General features: G+C 38.2%; 1 protein-coding gene across 7 annotated transcripts in view; it reads left to right on the top strand.

Annotated features, from left to right (window-relative positions):
* Positions 1–132: 132 nt before the first annotated feature.
* The window catches only part of ACSS3 (acyl-CoA synthetase short chain family member 3), a 262,694-nt gene continuing 244,385 nt past the window's right edge, over positions 133–18,441 (top strand). For 2 of the 7 annotated variants that reach the window (XM_053585747.1, XM_053585742.1), the window contains exon 1: positions 133–307. The gene's annotated coding sequence lies outside the window, so the exon portion shown is untranslated. Of the gene's footprint in view, positions 308–1,051; positions 1,258–7,064; positions 7,134–11,031; positions 11,204–18,441 lie in introns of those variants that run through there. The other 5 variants (XM_053585748.1, XM_053585743.1, XM_053585745.1 and 2 more) reach the window with 4 other exon arrangements.

Raw genomic sequence — 18,441 nt, 5'->3', positions numbered from 1 at the left:
TCCCACCTTAATGACTCATGTAAATGAACCGATAGGCAAATAAGAGGCTTACTTAACAGCTTGGGGTAAACGACTCTGATCAGTAAGGGAAAAATAAGGTCATTTCTACACAAGTGGGTGGGGTGTAAAATAAAAGGGATTCTCTGAGAAATTCGAACTGCTTTCACCTACAGTGAGAGAAGTTAAGGGACAATATTAACAACTAAAAATTCAGGTGGGACCAATAAAGATTGCTAGGTACATGCCGAGGCTGCAGAACAGTCACCAGAAAAGGAAGTTATTAATATCAACGTTTGCTTATATCCAGGTATGGAAAACACAGTAGTACTCAAGCATGCTTTCTTGCTTGATTTGCTACAAATATATGTGTGATATTAACCTATGCAATATATGTGTGATATTAACCTATGCAGCTTTCTACATAAAGCATTTGGGTGGTTGGCAGCCTCACTAATTTAGTGTTTAAGATCGTTTATCAATAAGAATGTATAGTGTTGCCCTGATTTGGATAACTGATAAAAACTGATCTTTTCTTTGTAGGGAGAAAGTAAACTCCCCTTATTTGAATCAGAAATAGTTTTAAAATGTTATATTTGAGAATGTTATTATTTTTCTTGCTGTTTATAAATACAGACATGTTTATAGGGATGCTAAATGGCCAAAGGAGTGACTTACTGTGTGCTATTATCATTCTTGGGCTTTTTTTAGAGCTTGTGCTTGTGCCTGTTTTTATGGCTGTCCTCAAATCACAGTGACAGGAAGCCTAGGAAATGCATTTCCCAGACTCCCTTGACAGCTATTTTCTGGGTATAAAGTTCAAAAGATCAAAGAGAAACAAAGGCAGGCAGACACATTCATGGATTCTTGCCCGTAATCATAGCACTTTGGGAGATCAAGGTGGGAGGATTGCTTGAGGCCAGGAGTTTAAGATCTGTCTGGGCAATATAGTGAGACCCCAGCTCCACAAAAAAATTAAAAATCAGCTGGACGTGATGGCACACCTCTGTAGTACCTGCTGCTTAGAGCCTGAGGTGGGTGGATCATTTGAGCCCAAGAGTTCAAGGTTACAGTGAGCTGTGATCACATCCCTGCTGCACTCCAGCCTGGATGACAGAGAAGGACACTGTATCTAAAAGACAGAGAAAGAGAAGCAGGAAGAATTATTCTTCACGCAGCAGGGAGCCCGCACAGGCGTCAACAGATGTGATGCATTGTAGCCCCTCTGGATCCCGTGGAAATTGCTCATGTGGTGCTACGGTGAGCCGAGATCGCTGGTAGAGGTTTCTTGTGATTCCTGGCAACTTCCTAATCCCCTCGCTGCTGGCAATGAAACTGAGTAATAGGGAGTGTACTTAGTGATTGCTATTCCTCTGGCCCTTCCTTTGCATTTTTAAATCACCAACATCACTATATTACATTTCTTCTTGCTTGAAATACCAGAGGATTTTTTTTTTTTCTAATCAGACCCTAACATTTCTTAAGTCAATTCTGAAAATGTGAGATCTGGCAACACTATTTAATTTAGCCTGAATATTTTCAAGAAAATTTGACAGGTTGATTTTTACCACATTGAGCAGAATCCTTAAGCAAGAGTTTATAGAATGAGAAATGAGAGAATACGATCGATTCTTCTGGAAGAATATGTAAAACCCACGAGAAGCTCTGTCACATCATTACAGTCCTGTGTCTCTTACCCCATTTCAGTGACTGACAGTCGGTGTATATGATGGTGGTCTCATAAAATTATAATGGAGCTAAAATATTCCTGTGGCCTAGTGGTGTCATAGCTGTGGCATTGTTGTAGTGTAACACTTTATGTTGTATATGTTTGCATTTGTTTAGATACACAAATACTTACCATTGTGTTGTGATTGCTGAAGACATTTAGTATAATCACACGCTGTGCAGGTCGATAGACCAGAAGCAAAAGGCTCCGTCCTACAGGCTAGGTGTGCAGTCGGCCGTACTGTCTAGGTTTGTGTGAGACACTCTATGATGTTTGCACACTGACAACATTACCTTGGGACACACTTCTCAGATGTAGCCCTTTGTTCAGTGGCCCATGACTGTGTATTGAAATAATATTTCTTAAGTATCCACCTTGTCGTACACTCTGTTCTAGAACTTCACATACATTATCTCATTTCATGTCTACGACAAACTTGCCAGGAAGGCACTACTAGCACTCCTATTTTTAGGATGTAAAAACAGATTTAGAGTAGGGTGGCTCCTGTGGCTCAAGGAGTAAGGCGCAGGCCCCACATACCTGAGATGGCAGGTTCAAACCTGGTGTGGCCAAACAAAACAAAACTGTAACAACAACAAAAAAACAGATTTAGAGTGGAAACTTGTTTGACACAGCCCAGCTTAAAATGGTGGAGGCTACATTTATATTCAGGTATTCACTCTAAGGACTAAGGACCTTACTCTTTTTTTTTTTTTTTTTAATTTCAGATTAACATGAGAGTTCAAATGTTTAGGTTATATTGTTTTCTTCCCCCCTCCCCATTGACACTTCTCTTCTAGTCTCTTTTTTATATCAAATTAGTATGAAGGCACACATTTTAAGGCTACATTGTTTTTATTTCTAAGGGAAAGCTCAAGTTGTAGTTAAGTCCTTCACCCACAGGGCAGACTGAACACCTTTACGTTGTGTACGTGAGGTGAGATTCCCACCCTTCCCCCTCCCCTCCCCGCCTTCTCTCCCCTCCCCCTCCTTCTCCCCTCTCCCTTCTCTCCCCTCCCCCTTCTTCTCCCCTCTCCCTTCCCTCCCCTCCCCCTCTCTTCTCCCTTCTCTCCCCTTCCCATCCCCTCTCTCCCCTCCCCCTCCCCTCTCCCTTCCCTACCCTGCCTTCTCTCCCCTCCCCCTTGCTAGGTGATATTTTTTTTCCTGCGGGGATGTAGTTGTTTATATATTGGTTTCATGTTAGTATTGAATACACTGTTTACTTTTTCTCCATTCTTGAGATACTTTACTGAGAAGAATGTCCTGGCTGAAGATGCTCCCTGGTGTACACGGCTTGTCAATCCATTCCTGGTTGATGGGCACTTGGGTTGCTTCCATGGCTTGACAATTGTGAATTGAATTGCAATAAACATTTTGGTACAAATGTCTTAGAGGTAAAATGATTTTTGTTCTTCTTGATAAATACCTCGTAATGGGATTGTGGGATTAAATGGGAGGAAAGACCTACTCCTAAACATCGCAGTGTGCCGCTTGTAATACAGTACTTTAAAGGCCAGTCTACAGAGGCACAATCAATAAAAGGGATTACAATGAAAATGCTGATCAAGAGAAGTTCTGCACACATTGCAATGTTTTCTGATGCTCTGTTTTGTGTGTTTACTGCCCTTTTGTGTTCCACCCACACCTCAGCTCCTATTCCGGTTCTGCCTCTCTGTTAAAAATCACAATGAGTATGTTGAGCAGCTTTTAGCCAGGGACTGTGCTAAACACTTCCCATGTGTATTTTTCCAATCTTTGTTACAGTCGTGTCCTTGCCCCCATTTCACAGACTGGGAAGTTGAGGCCCAGATGACTGAGTCATTTTTCCATGCAGGTGACAGTGTGAAATAGTAACCCTGCCTGCTTCCTCCAGGCCTGGCACTCACTCCCCAGGTCACTGTGTTTAACAAGCTATTGCCGTGAAGAAAGTGCATTCATCTTCCTTCGAAAAAGCCCTGATTTCCCGAAAGCATCGGAGAAATTCAAATTTAAGCTTTTCTCTCTTTTCTTCTCGCTATAAATACCTCTGCGAAAATAAGCTCATGCTCAGGACCTAAATTAAACTAGAGTGGCAAAAGAAACGAGGACAGGGGCCTAAAGAAAATCTACCTTCTGCTCTGCGGATAGTGGGGTTTTATGGGACTCTGTTCTTCTCAAGAAGAACTCTGGATTTATTTCCTGAAGGTGGAAACTTTTATCCCCTTGAAGTTTAAAAGGAGAGGGAAGTAACCAAGGGGAGGAAGAGCCACGTGAGAGGAAGGCAGAGTTGTACAGGACGTCTTGATGTTTGAAGTGCCCTGAAAGCATTAGTTTGCCTTTTTATTACTATCTTTCTCAAGTGATGGAAGCACCTGTCTCAGGCTGGTGAGGAAGAAAATCTGGACCCCACCCCTTCGAGGTTTCAGACTCCTGGACGCTGAGAGGGAAAGAGGATTGGTAATGCATCCGTATGTCATCAGTTTGAAACACCACACACTACCCCATGCTGAGACATGGCCTACATTAAACACCGGAGTTGGAGAACAGCATCGCACCCACCAGTGGCCAGTCTTATGTAACCCAGATTCCATCCTTAGGACACCCCTGAAAAGCCCATTGCTTCTCTCTGAGGCCGTTACCTGCCACTACTTCATTATGTGTTCCCATGACACCCCATTAAACTTGATGGCACTTAACGTGATTATTGTTATATATTTGTAAAATAATTCATTTCCCATTTGTCTTCTTCTTTGGCCTAGAGACAATGAAATACTGTAGACCCGAGAAGTTGCCTAAGTTACAGTTGTTGTAAATTAACAATTAACTCTATAAGCTACGTGGTTAAAAATTAAATGGGAAGGCATCGTGTTTAATGGGGGGAGGAAAACTAGTTAATGAAACTTTATGTTTTAGAACTTTGGTGGATCCATTCATGAGCAGGAAAATAAAAAAGTTTCAGGGCGGCGCCTATGGCTCAAAGGAGTAGGGCGCCGGCCCCATATACCAGAGGTGGTAGGTTCAAACCTGGCCCTGGCCAAAAAAAACCCTCAATAAAACCCTGCAAATAAAATAAAATAAAACAGCCTAAATGCCTACCAACCCAGGAATGGATTAACAAACTGTGGTATATGTACACCATGGAATACTATTCAACCATTAAAAGAAATGGAGACTTTTCAGCCTGTGTATTAACTTGGATAGAAGTGGAAGGAATTATTCTTAGTAAAGCATCACAAGAATGGAGAAACATGAATCCTATGTACTCACTTTTGATATGAGGACAATTAATGACAATTAATGACACGATGGGGGTGGGGGAAGGGGAGAGCAGAGAGTGAGAAAAGGAGGGAGGGGTGGGGAAAGGAAGAGCAGAGAGAGGGAGGGAAGGAGGGGGGTGGGGCCTTGGTGTGTGCCACACCTTTTGGGGCAATACAGGATTGTAAGAGGGACCTCACCTAACAAATGTAATCAGTGTAACCTGGTTTCTTGTACCTTCAACGAATTCCCAACAATAAAATAAAATAAAATAAGCTTCAGGTTTATAGGAGGCTTTATTAATAATTCTTTTTCTTTCTTTTTTTTTTGAGACAGAGTCTCACTATGTCACCCTTGGTAGAGTGCTATGGTGTCACAGATCACAGAAACCTCCAATGCTTGGGCTTAAGCGATTCTCTTGCCTCAGCCTCCCAGGTAGCTGGGACTACAGGCGCCCACCACAACGCCTGGCAATTTTTTTGTTGTTGCAGGTGTCATTGCTGTTTAGCTGGCCTGGGCCAGGTTTGACCCGGCTCCCTTGGTGTGTGTGGCTGGTGCCATAACCACTGTGCTACAGGTACTGAGCTACTTTATTAGTAACACTAATTATGTTGTCACATGAATATTTGTGGTAGGAGCTGTCAAACCATTGGTTTTAAACACAAATTTAATTTAAAATCACTTGCCAGATACAAATTCAATTTTATATAAAGACTCAAGAATTTTAAGCTTAGAAGCAACGTAAATGGTAGTCTAAATTTACAAGCAAAGAGGGCGATACTTAAAGTCACAGTTACAGAAGTCAAATTTAAGGTATATCCTTTCCAACAAGTGGAAGACATTACTAACTTTCATAAATTCATATCAGCCAACTTCTGCTTTCTGTTGTAAGAAACAGAATGGACTCAGGTTTCCCTTAGCAGACATGAAATTTAGAGAGTCATTTCAGGAAGTTGTGAAATAAAGTCACTGAGAATTGGGTTTTAATTGGGTCAAAAGACAGGCGTGTGTCAAAACTCTACCAGCCTCCCAGCTGCAATAAATTTATTGGCTGATTGCAATGGCAGTGTAGGGAATTAACATAGGCTGAGTTTACCAGTTTTCTGAAAGTTCTGAGCAAATCCCTCTCTCCAAGGAATAGTTATGTAGGTAACAAGTCACAAGTCACTTTAGGGGAGAAAAAAAACTAGACCCCGTGCTTGAATCTAACACACAATCATGAGTCTCTGAGAGATGTGTTCGTATTGATACCTTCAGCCAGGTATTAAATTATATTACTTCCTCCTTTGTTAAGGATCCTTAGAATCCATTTTTCATTCCTATTCTCACACTTTTGCAAAAGTAAATATCAAAATTCTGTAATACCGGGAGGCCTTAGACCTTTTTTTTTACAAAATATGATGATGTTGGCTTTAGTTGGAGGTCTGCAGACAATGGAGCATGCACCGCCATTGGACTCGAAGGATGTTGCCTTAATATTCTAGATAACACTCATATAAGGAAGTTGCAGAATTTTAAGCAAACAGAAAGGGGTTCCTTTGTCTGGAAAGAGAAGGTTAGTGAGAATAAGCACTAGAGGCACTTCAAGTTCTCAAGCATCTCCATCCTCTACCGATCCCCATTGACCTCATTCTTTCTCAGCCAATGCCAAAAATTTCATTAAGAGAATTAGGAAGACCATGATTTCAATGACTTTATAATTTGACAATCAAATTTTTGTATTTTGCTATTTCAGAATCAATGCTGGATGAAAGATATTTTGTTTTACTTTTTTTTTTTTAATCTAAGCCCTGTAACTATTTGCATGGTATCAATACAATGGGCTTTCATCAATATGTCAGTGATTAACATCTTCCTTTTGAATTCCTTTTTTTAAATTTATTTCAGATTAATAGGAGGACAAAATGATTAGGTTATATTGTTTGCATTCCTAAAGTAAAGTCCAAGTTGTAGTTGAGCCCTCCCCCTTATATATCCTTATATTTTGCCCGTTAGGTGAGAGTTTAACATTCTGTCTCCTTTCTTCCCTCCACCCTTCCCCCTACACTTGAATTTAATTGTGTTTTTTTCCCTCATGTGGAGATGTAGTTGTTTATCTATTGGATACATTGGATATTTGCTTCTCCATTCTTGTGAAATCTTACTAAGAAGAATGTTCTTCAACTCCATCCAGGTAAACACAAAAAGATATAAAGTCTCCATCTTTTGTGGATAAATAGTATTCCATGGTATACGTATACCACAGTAGATGAATCCATTCATGAGTTGATGGGTACTTGGGTTGATTCCACATTTTGGCCATTGTGAATTGAGATGTGATAAATATTCTAGTGCAAGTGTCCTTGTGATATAATGATTTTTTTCTTCTGAGTAGATAGGTAGTAATGGGATTGCAGGATCGAAAGGAAGATTTACTCTAAGTTCTTTGAAGATTCTCCATATGTCTTTCCATAAAAGCTGACTTAGTTTGCAATCCTGCCAGCAATGTAAAAGCGTTCCCTTCTCCCCACATGATGCCAGAGTCTGCAGTTCGGGGACTTTCTGACGTGAGCTATTTTCACTGGGGTTAGGTGATATCTCAGAGTTGTTTTGATTTGAATTTCTCTGATGATCGGGGATGTTGAGTATTTTTTCATGTGTTTGTAGGCCATTCATCTGTCTTCTTCCAAGAAACTTTTGTTCCTATATCCTGCCCACTGATAAATGGGATAATTTGCTCTTTTCTTTTTTATTAGTTTGAGTTCTTTGTAGATGCTAGTTAGCAGTGCTTTGTCAGATTTGTAGCATGCAAATATCTTCTCCCATTTTGAAGGCTGTCTGTACACTTTACTTGTTATACCCTTAGCTGTGCAGAAGCTTTTTTTCTTTCTTTTTATTTTTTATTAAATCATAGCCATGTACATTGATATGATCATGGGGCATCATACCAGAAGCTTTTTAATTTGATCATGTCCCATTCATTTATTTTTGGTGTTGCTGCAAGTGGCAGGAGGGTCTTCTTCATAAAATCTTTTCCCAGGCCAATGTGGTAAAGATTTTTTGCCACACTTTGTTGTATAATTTTTATCATTTCATGTCTTAAATTTAAATCTTTTATCCAGTGAGAGTGAATTTTTGTACATGGTGAAAGGTGCAGGTTCAGTTTCAATCTTCTACATGTGGCTGACTGGTTGTCCCAGCACCACTTATTAAATAGAGATCCTTTTCACCCGGGGTATGCTTTTATTTGGTTTTTCAAAGATCAGGTGGTGATACAGTTGTCTGTTCTATTCCATGGATCTATATCTCTATTTTTGTATCAATACCATGCTGTTTTGATCACTGTAGATTTGTAGAACAACCCGAAGTCTGGCAACATGAGGCCTCCAGATTCATTTTTATTTCTTAGTATTTCATTGACTATTCAGAGTTTTTTTCTGTTTCCATATGAAATGAAGTTTTTTTTTAAGTTTTTCAAAGTATGATGTTGGTACTGCAATGGGGATTGTGTTAAATCTGTAGAGCACTTTGGACAGTATGGATATCTTAGCAGTGTTGATTTATGGACTATTTTTTAATTTTTATTTTTTTTAGATACAAGTTTAGAAAGTACCAGGGTTTCAGACTGGACCTCATATTGTTTGGGGAAGTGCAGTTAATAGAAATACAATGGGAGCAGCAAATTGGAGCATCATATATAATTTTAAGTTTTCTACTAGACACATTTTAAAAAGTAAAAATAAACAGTTAAATTATGTTTTATCTTTTATTTAACCCAATGTATCTAACATATAATTTTAACATATAAGCAGTATAAAATTATTATTGAAATATTTTACATTATTTTCTTAAGCACTAAGTCTTCACTTTTCGGTTGTATTTAACCATTTGGGACTAATGAGTTCTGTGACGGACAGTGTAAGTTTCTCTCTCTCTCTAAGCTTCCCAGTAAAATTTTCAGTAGCCGTCTATCTTGTCATCTCAAATTCCTCACACCTTGCATACCTTGCTAAATTTCCATTTACTGACAATTACAGGGTATTTTTATTTCTCTTAGCATTCTTTAGGCCAGAATCCTCATTTCTCTAAGCATCTACTGCATCAAATCTATTCCCAAATAACAATTTCTTCACCACAGTGCTTGTGATAGCAATAACAATGACTCTGAAAAAGTTAAGTAGAATTAATTTTTCTGGATGAATGAGTAGTTCAAAAATTCATAGGAAATCTGGACAATCAGTCTCAGAAAATAAGCATGCATCAAAAGGTCTGGCATCAAAGGACATAGCCAAGGTCAAGCTAAAAATACCACTTTGGGCATCTCTGCAAGATTTTTCATGCTGCTATACTAATGTCAACTGGACCTGCATCTTTGCATCACTACCTCAACATTCACTGGAGAATTTTACTCATCATGAATCATGACCTCATGCTCCAGGGAGGCAGAGAGATAAGACATACAGATGTTTCCATTTCTGTAGTAGAAGACCGAATGCTCTCATCCCTTAGTTCAGGGGATTTCTTCCCAAATAAGATAGGTGGTCAGATACAGAATGGAAAAAGAAGCCTCCTCTGTGCTACAAAAAGCTCAAGAAATAGAGTAAGTTCATTTTATTATTTACAGCAAATGAATTCGTGGACTTTCATTAATGTATTAAATTAAAACCAAAGGCTTGACAATTTCTTAGAAGTGAGAAATTATTCCTTTTCCTATTAAATTGATATTGGTAAAAAAAGTTAAAAAAACAAGCATTTATGATTTTAATTAGTTAAAGAAATAAAAATGAAATCATAATCCTCCTGAAGGCAGCCAGAGTCAGTAGTTTGATGTGGTTTGTATCTCCCTAATTTTCTATGCCAGGAGTATTATTTTAGAAGCTTCTCTAGCCAAATTATTTTGAAATGGTAAAGAAAAACCTCTATCCATTATGTTTTTAATTGATATTACTTTTATCTGAGAAGAATCTATAGAAATATAATACTATAAACCTAATGACTGTGACTTAAAGAAGTCAGCACTTTTTTATTGTGTTAAAAACACTTACCATAAAATCTGCCATTGTAAAAATTTTAAGTGCACACCACAGTATTGTTAACCATAGATACAACGATGTAGATAAACTCTCTAATCTGATTTGTTAGAATCTTAAAATCTGCAAGAAAAAGAATCATTTAGTTCTTAGAAGACCTTAAACATGGAAAGTCTTACAGTACCAAGATGGTGGCATTCAGCCTTATTTTTTTTAAATAGAAGAGGAAGACAGTTACAGAACTGTAAGTTAACATTTATGGTCATTTCAAAGTTACTCTACTAGAATTTAAACCACAATTTGTATTGCCATTTGTCTTGTCATCAGTTTCAAAGGTTAGAAAAATGATGTCTACTATGCTTCAATCTTTCCCGTGTTTCATTTTTCTCCATGTAATGAAGTGTGAAAATGGCAAGACAGTTTAAATGAACTCTGGGGGATCCAGAGACTGTGTGAAACCTCATCAGAGCCAACCAGCAGCGCCTGCTAATCAAGAGGACTGTACACAGGACACAACACAGCTGAATCTGGTCCAGGAGCAGGCAGACTAATACACCAGAGAACTGGGGAAATTTAAAAATGAGTGGTGATCTAATCCTGATTGACTCTAAATGTAGAATAACACAAAGAAAATCAGGTGTGACTGTTATAGGTGGTAGCCTATTTTTTCAAGTTTTCTCATCTGATGCCTCAGCAAAGATTTTAGGCTAATTAGAAACATTTGTTGATAACTAACAGCGTTTCTGATTAGGACAATACAGAGGGTCATCATGTAAAGATAAGTCTAAATTTACCCCCAAAATAGCAGCTATGATTTTATTTTTTCTATTTTTTCTCCATCATATATTATAATTAACACTTTTATTAAGTGCCCACTGTGATCACACGCTGAACACATAATACTAAGCCATATACCTGGGTGATTAATTCAACTTGCATATAATGATTGGAAATGCCAATTTGGTAAATGTGTCCTGGCTGATTATATTGGAAGTAATTTGATGCAATCAGCCAGCTAAGTGACTTATCTCCACCTGGCATATTGCTGCGTTCTTCACCCAGAATCAATCACCAGTGCCAGAATGAGCTGTGACTCCAGCTGCCCCAGTGATGACACCGCGCCCCTCGGTGATGGAGCACTGTGCTTCATTAGACACGGAGGAGCACCTCAAGGAGGAGAGCAAGCGACTATGTTTGAGGTCTTCATTTCCCAGAGCGCTACACAGGCCAGAAGGTAGGGGGGAAGTCAATAGAGACAGCACTGTCTTGTATTTTTCATGTGAAATATTCTGGGCTGTAGGAAGTCACAGGGAGGATGAATGAGACACAAAAGCTGAAGGAAAACAGAAAAGTAACGTGTTATTAGCAAATCTGATTCTCTTTTCTAGCTTCCAGCATATTCCACCTCCTCCGACCACATGCTCACCATATCATTGTGAACATGAATCCTGAGTCCTGAGAACCTCATTCCTATATTCGGTTTCAAGATTCTGCCGAATAGTGTGGCTCTGTACAACTGTATACCTATTATTAGGGAGTATAGAAACTCGTAAAAGCCTTTCATTGGCAAATCACGTAAAGTGCTTCTTGAATCACTTTATATACCTTCTCCAATAATGTCCATATCATTCTGGGATTTATTTTAAATTTATTCAGCAAATATTACTGCATTCCAAGAATTCTTCTAGAGCATGAACGAAGACATAGAATATCCTTAATACGAAGCGTATGTTCTAGTGGGGGAAGGGAGACCACAAACAAATGAATAAAATATATCAGAAGGTGGTTAAGTGCTATGGAGCAAAATAAATCAGGTTAGGGGTAGGGAACATTGAGGGTCCCAGAAGTCCTTGCCAAGAAGATAACATTGAAGTAAAGACCCGTAAGAAGCGGGGATCAAATCATTAAGTTATTAGAAAATGGATGTCTGAGTTTATGTGGATAGAAGTGACTTCATACAACGATCATCAAAATTATTAGAGCAGGAACTGTACTGCTATTATAATACTCTGACAGGAACTTCAGTTTACTCCTCACAAGCAGATTCCATATAACACCTGCAAACTAGTCAATATAAACTGTGAAATGAGTATTAAGAGCACACAGAATGGTTTGTTTGAAATTGTAACCAAAATATAGTGTTAGAACTTACCCAAGCAGCAGCAGCTCTTAAGGGCAATAAGAACCCGTATTCAATTCAATCATTTGAACTATGCATGCAGTATAATATTAAAAGACAGCTTAGGGGGCGGCGCCTGTGGCTCAGTGAGTAGGGCGCCGGCCCCATATACCGAGGGTGGCGGGTTCGAACCCTGCCCCGGCCAAACTGCAACAAAAAAATAGCCGGGCGTTGTGGCGGGTGCCTGTAGTCCCAGCTGCTTGGGAGGCTGAGGCAAGAGAATGGCTTAAGCCCAAGAGTTAGAGGTTGCTGTGAACCGTGTGACGCCACGGCACTCTACCCGAGGGCGGTACAGTGAGACTCTGTCTCTACAAAAAAAAAAAGACAGCTTGGGTTTGTTTTTTGTTTTTTTGAGAAAAAGTCTCTCTTTGTCACCCTGGGTAGAGTGCTGTGGCATCATAAGCTCACAGCCATCTAAAACTCCTGGGCTCAAGCCATCCTCCTGTCTCAGGCTCCTGCCTAATTGGGACCACAGGTGCCAACCACAAGCCCCAGGTAGTTTTTTAGAGACAGGGTCTTGCTCTTTCTTAGGCTGGTCTCAAACTCCCAAGCTCAGGTAATCCACCTGCCTCAGTTTCCAAGAATGCTAGGATTATAGGCCTGAAACACCGTGCCCGGGTAGTTATCATTAATACAAATACGCCAATAGAATTTTTAGACTCAGGGTGGCGCCTGTGGCTCAGTCGGTAGGGTGCCGGCCCCATATGCCAAGGGTGGCCGGTTCAAACCCGGCCCCGGCCAAACTGCAACCAAAAAATAGCTGGGCGTTGTGGCGGGCGCCTGTAGTCCCAGCTACTCGGGAGAATCGCTTAAGCCCAGGAGTTGGAGGTTGCTGTGAGCTGTGTGAGGCCACGGCCCTCTACCGAGGGCCATAAAGTGAGACTCAGTCTCTACAAAAAAAAAAAAAGAATTTTTAGACTCATTTTGTTAGTCAGGGGAGAGACTTTGCAACTATGGTTCATAAGGTGAGATGTAGAAGGCCACAGATTGGAAAAGAGTAGACCTTGTATACTGATGATCATTTAGCTAGAGCCTATTATCACAAACATTAGGAACTTGATAATTTTTTTATTTTAATTTTTTTATTAAATCATAGCTGTGTACATTAATGCATTTGTGGGGTACAATGTGCTGGTTTTATATATAATTTGAAATACTTACACTATTGAGTTATTTTAATATTTACATTAGTACATGTAGATATAGCTCTCGATATTAATACGGATTTCTATTCTTACTTTTTTATCTGGAAGGTTTTATTTTATATTTGAAAGCTAAAGTCTAAGACTCTACTTTTGATTTGATGACATCATAGATACAAAATTTTTTCCGACTTGTAACAGAAGTCAGAGAATACTTCAGGAGCATTTGAATAGCCAACGAATCCCTCGTTTTTTAAAAAAATAGATTTTTCTAGTGACTTACTTACTTTTCTAAATGTTGAAGACATTCAAATAGACAGCTTACTGTGTTTCTTTTTGGATTTATTTGACTTTCATTATTATCCTACAAAATGTCTTGTAATCCAGTTATCACCGTTGGTACAATTCCCTGGGCATAAACTCAATTTAACTTTTAAAATTTTAATCACACATTGAATAGACACTGGATGCCTGAAACTTAAATAACTTAAAAATAGATTAGTTGATGAAAAAGTTTAACATTAACTGGGGTAGTGAGGAGATGCTATAAAAAGAATATTCATATATTTCAATGAGCAGAGACTTTAGCAGAGAGAAAATATCTTTTCTGCCATAGCAGCCTTAAGTAACTATAAATATTTTACAATTTCATCTTCCAAAAAAAGTAGAATAGCTTAGTTAGCCTCTCGTTGCTCTCCTAAAAACCATATTACGAAGCAAGGAAAATGGGAGAGGGGGAAGGATCGTTCACAAAGCAGATCTTCTACAAAACTAGAGGTGTGGAAATTCTGGAAACTACATGTACATCCAACGAAAGCACATGTTACACGTGGACCCTGAGGGAGAAGCTGCTGGCTGCAGCATGTCAGGGAGGAAGGGGGAGTTCCAACCGTAAATAGCAGACATTAATAGGAAATAATCTCTCTCAGAAGGACAGAGCCCTACACAGAGTAGAAATTCAGAAACTGAATTTAAAAAATTCCAAAGTAACTATTTGTTCAAATAGAAGATAAAATCTGCATTAATACATATTCTTCGATATAAAGGGAAATGAGAACTTGATCTTAGCCAAAAGACTGAGAAGTGATAAAATGGGCGATCAGAAGTAAATATAATTCGAAGAGGGCACTGTTTTAAAAGGACATGAAATTAATAATAAATCATTCGGAAAATGAAGTCGCAAATGATAAAAACAATTTACAGGAAGTATCGGAATGGAAATAAACAGGATCAAACTAAACACCAATAACTTTTAATAGAGAAACATAATTTGGGGAAAAAACATGCAAAAATTGGGATTTCTTTTTGTTTTGTTTTGCATGTGTGTAGAGGATAGGTATTGGGAGGAGGTTGTAGTAAAATAGAATATAAACTCTCTGACAAATGTAATAAATGAAAAAAATATGGCCAGCCATGGTGGGCACACCTGTAGTCTCACCTACCTGGGAGTCTGAGACAGTAGGCTTGCTTGAGCCCAGGAGTTTGAGATTACAGTCAGCTATGGTGATGATGTCACTGAGCCTGGGAAACAGAGTGAGACCCTGTCTCCAAAAACAACAACAACAATAACACGCGCAAAAAAATAAATTTAACGTTAGACACTAAACAGACAATCAGAAGATACAAATAAGAGGCTTTATTAAAAAGGCTATTTTTATAGATTTATTAATAAATTTGAAAATAAATAATTTTCTGAAAAATTACCAATGTTGACTCCAGGAGTGAAAAATTAATAATTTCTAGACAAACTAATAACCCTGTAGAAAACAAAAATATATTATTCAATTTATTAAACGATTTATTAGATTTATTAAAAATTATTCCCTTCATAGTTTGTTGCAGATATATCCGATGTTATATAAATTACTAGAATAGAAAAATGGAATTATTTTCTACCATTTCAAATTTAAAAAACTTTTGAGATTAAAGCATACAAAAATCTCTCTTTTTATACAAACCTGCTTATGAATGCATAGAATAAAAAAGCCTATGAAACTACTTGAAAGTCTCAACAAACTAATAACCTTCAGTAATTGAAGAATACATTTATTTTCTACCATCATTTTGTTATAGAAAAATATTACCATTTCAACAAAAAACCAAAAGGTATAAAATATAATTAAATCCCTAGAACCTGATGAACTAGGGGAAAAAATGAGGCAAATATGGTATCCTAGAAACATAGAAAAAAAAAGAATTTCAATATCAGGTTGAGTATTGCTGGTACTATGAGTAGAAATATGTGAAAATTGAAAGAAAGCCATTAAATTTCACAGGGCAAATGTCATTGTGATGTTGAAGAATGGGGCTTCAATAAAATAATGAGGAGAAGAGAGAGAGAATAGGGAGTAAGACTTCAGAGCAAGCAGAGATAATCTGCCCTGTTTGTAAGGTCAACAAGATATAAATAATAACATTGTATGGCAAATAATCTACTTTATCTAATATCCACTTCGAAATAGCTAGAATTGAAGATTGTATATCTAACTAAATAATAGTTAGATAATTTTTTAAAATTATCTATAAAATTAAAATTATTTTACAAATAATAATTCTATTATTTGTAAAATTCATTCTTTGTGTAACTACTGAGTAGTTAGCATTGTACCAAAGGATTGTAAAAATAACTAAATTTCACTGCATTTTTGGAGAGTTTGTGTTCTAGTTTTAGAAAGTAAGGTACTTAATCCAGACATGGAGGCTCACACCTGTAATCTTAGCACTCTGGGAGCATGAGGCAGGTGGATTGCTTGAGCTCAGGAGTTTGAGACCAGCCTGAGAAAGAGAGAGATTCTGTGTCTACTAAAAATAGAGAAACTAACTGGGTGTTGAGGCAGGCACCTGTAGTCCCAGCTATTCCAAAAGTGGGAGACTGAGGCAAGAGGACCACCTGAGCCCAAGACTTTGAGGTTGCTGTGAATTATAATGATGCCATGACACTCTACCCAGGGCAAGAGAGTGAGACTCTGTCTCAAAAACAAAGAAAAAAAAGAAATTAAGATAATTAACATACAGAATAGAAGGTTTAGGCTGTAATAATTTTTTGTCCTGGCTAAAAATATACACAACAGCAGAATAATTCCCATAATTCTTTCTTGCAGACGATAAAGCTTATCTCGGCAAAATGTACACTAATGCCTTTTTAAATTGTATTGTGTCTAGAAAATAAAGGTAGGGATGTTAAAGTATGTTCTACCATGACAATGTGTAATGTCCCTGAACAAAAGGCAATTATTTGAGTGTGTCAGGCAGCAGTAAAATGAATCTGTAAATCTTTCAAGGAAAATTGTTGGTTATTCAGAATTTCTGTTTGGATACTATAAGTCTCATTTCTTCTTCAAATATTGACCGAATTTTAGCAAAATTTTTGGAAAGTACAAGTAAAACAAAAATCTTTAGAAATCAGTCTTTTCCTTCTTTTTTTTTTTTTTGGCCGGGACTGGGTGTGAACCCGTCACCTCCAGCATATGGGGCCGATGCCCTACTCCTTTTAGCCACAGGTGCTACCCTTAGAATTAGTCTTTCCAATATTGAACTGAGCTAGGATGATAAAAATTGCAAAAGTAAAGTTGGAGGATGAAGAATTAATGGTACAGATAATTGGTAGAAAACTTCTTTTTATTTGTCAATTAATTGCAAACGTGGATTTTGAATGAAATAGTTATTGAGTACCTAGTGTGACATCCTGTGACATGAAATGGGAGAAACACCTAAAGGAGTAAGAATAGTCTCCCCGGGTGGCTCCTGTGGCTCAGAGGGGTAGGGCGCTGACCCCATATGCCACAGGTGGTGGGTTCAAACCCAGCCCTGGCCAAAAACCACACACACACACACACACACACACACACACACATACACACAAAGAATAGTCTCCCCATCATATTCACAGCCTTCAGCATTTCTTGTAGTGTAAATCTCTGGGATGAATCATCTCGGTTTTAACTTATCTAAAAAAATGACTTTATACACCTATAATCTTAATTGTTTTTTTGTTTTGTTTTGTTTTTTTGTAGAGACAGGGTCTCACTTTATGGCCCTCTGTAGAGTGCCATGGCCTCACACAGCTCACGGCAACCTCCAACTCCTGGGCTTACGCGATTCTCTTGCCTCAGCCTCCCGAGTAGCTGGGACTACAGGCGCCCGCCACAATGCCCGGCTATTTTTTGGTTGCAGTTTGGCCGGGGCTGGGTTTGAACCCACCACCCTCGGTATATGGGGCCGGCGCCTTACCGACTGAGCCACAGGCGCTGCCCCTATATAACCTTAATTGTTAAACAATCCTTTTTTCTGGGCATAGAATTCTGATTTCTTTTGACATTAAAGACACTACTCCTTTTTCTTCTCCAATTTTGTTCTGATAAGAAACAAGTCCACACAGTTCCTATGTCTCTTCCCCTGAATGTAACATGTATTTTTTTCCCTTCTTGCTATAATACTTAAGATATTCTCCTCATCTTTGATACTCATTTTGATTATGATGTGCCTGGGTGCACTGTCTTTGTATTTATCCTGTGTAAGGTTAGCTGACTCTCATGATTTTCACCAAATTTATGAAATTTTTTCTCCAAATATTTTTTTCTGCCAGATTCTTCCTCTTCCGTTTGGAGAACCCCATTCACAGGTCTGCCAGAACACTTAGTGTTTATGACACTTCATGAAGTCAAGTTCATGTTTTTATCATTTTTGTCACTGTGTTAAGATTAGATAATTGCAGTTGATCTGTATTCAGGTTCATTTATCCTTCTGTTGCCTCTAAGCCCTTGTTAAGTTCATTGAACATATTTATTAATATAATAACTCTTTTAAAGCTTTTGCCAGCTACTTGGAATATCCTGGCCAGTTCAGGTTTTTTATCGAGTTTTAAAATTTATTAACAATGGGTCACATTTTACTGCCTCTCATAAGTCTAGTACTTTTATTGCATCTTAGGCATCGGGGGAAGGAGTTGTAGAAACTACAAATTCTGTCTTGTTCCACCGAAAGTGGTTATTTTTTTCTAACAGACGTTTAAATTCCTAGTTATACTCATTGACATTGTAAAGATTTTATTTAATAAATTGTTATACTGTTTTAGCCACCGAAGTGTATTGTTTTAACGACTGATCTTTTACTAAATCTAGCTGAGATATAGTTGGGAGCACTTACAAGAAA

The sequence above is a fragment of the Nycticebus coucang genome, chromosome 3 (genome assembly GCF_027406575.1).
Source record: "Nycticebus coucang isolate mNycCou1 chromosome 3, mNycCou1.pri, whole genome shotgun sequence".
Lineage (NCBI taxonomy): Eukaryota > Metazoa > Chordata > Mammalia > Primates > Lorisidae > Nycticebus > Nycticebus coucang.
The sequence above is the reverse complement of the archived record's forward strand: the minus strand, read 5'-3'. Positions and strand labels throughout refer to the sequence as shown.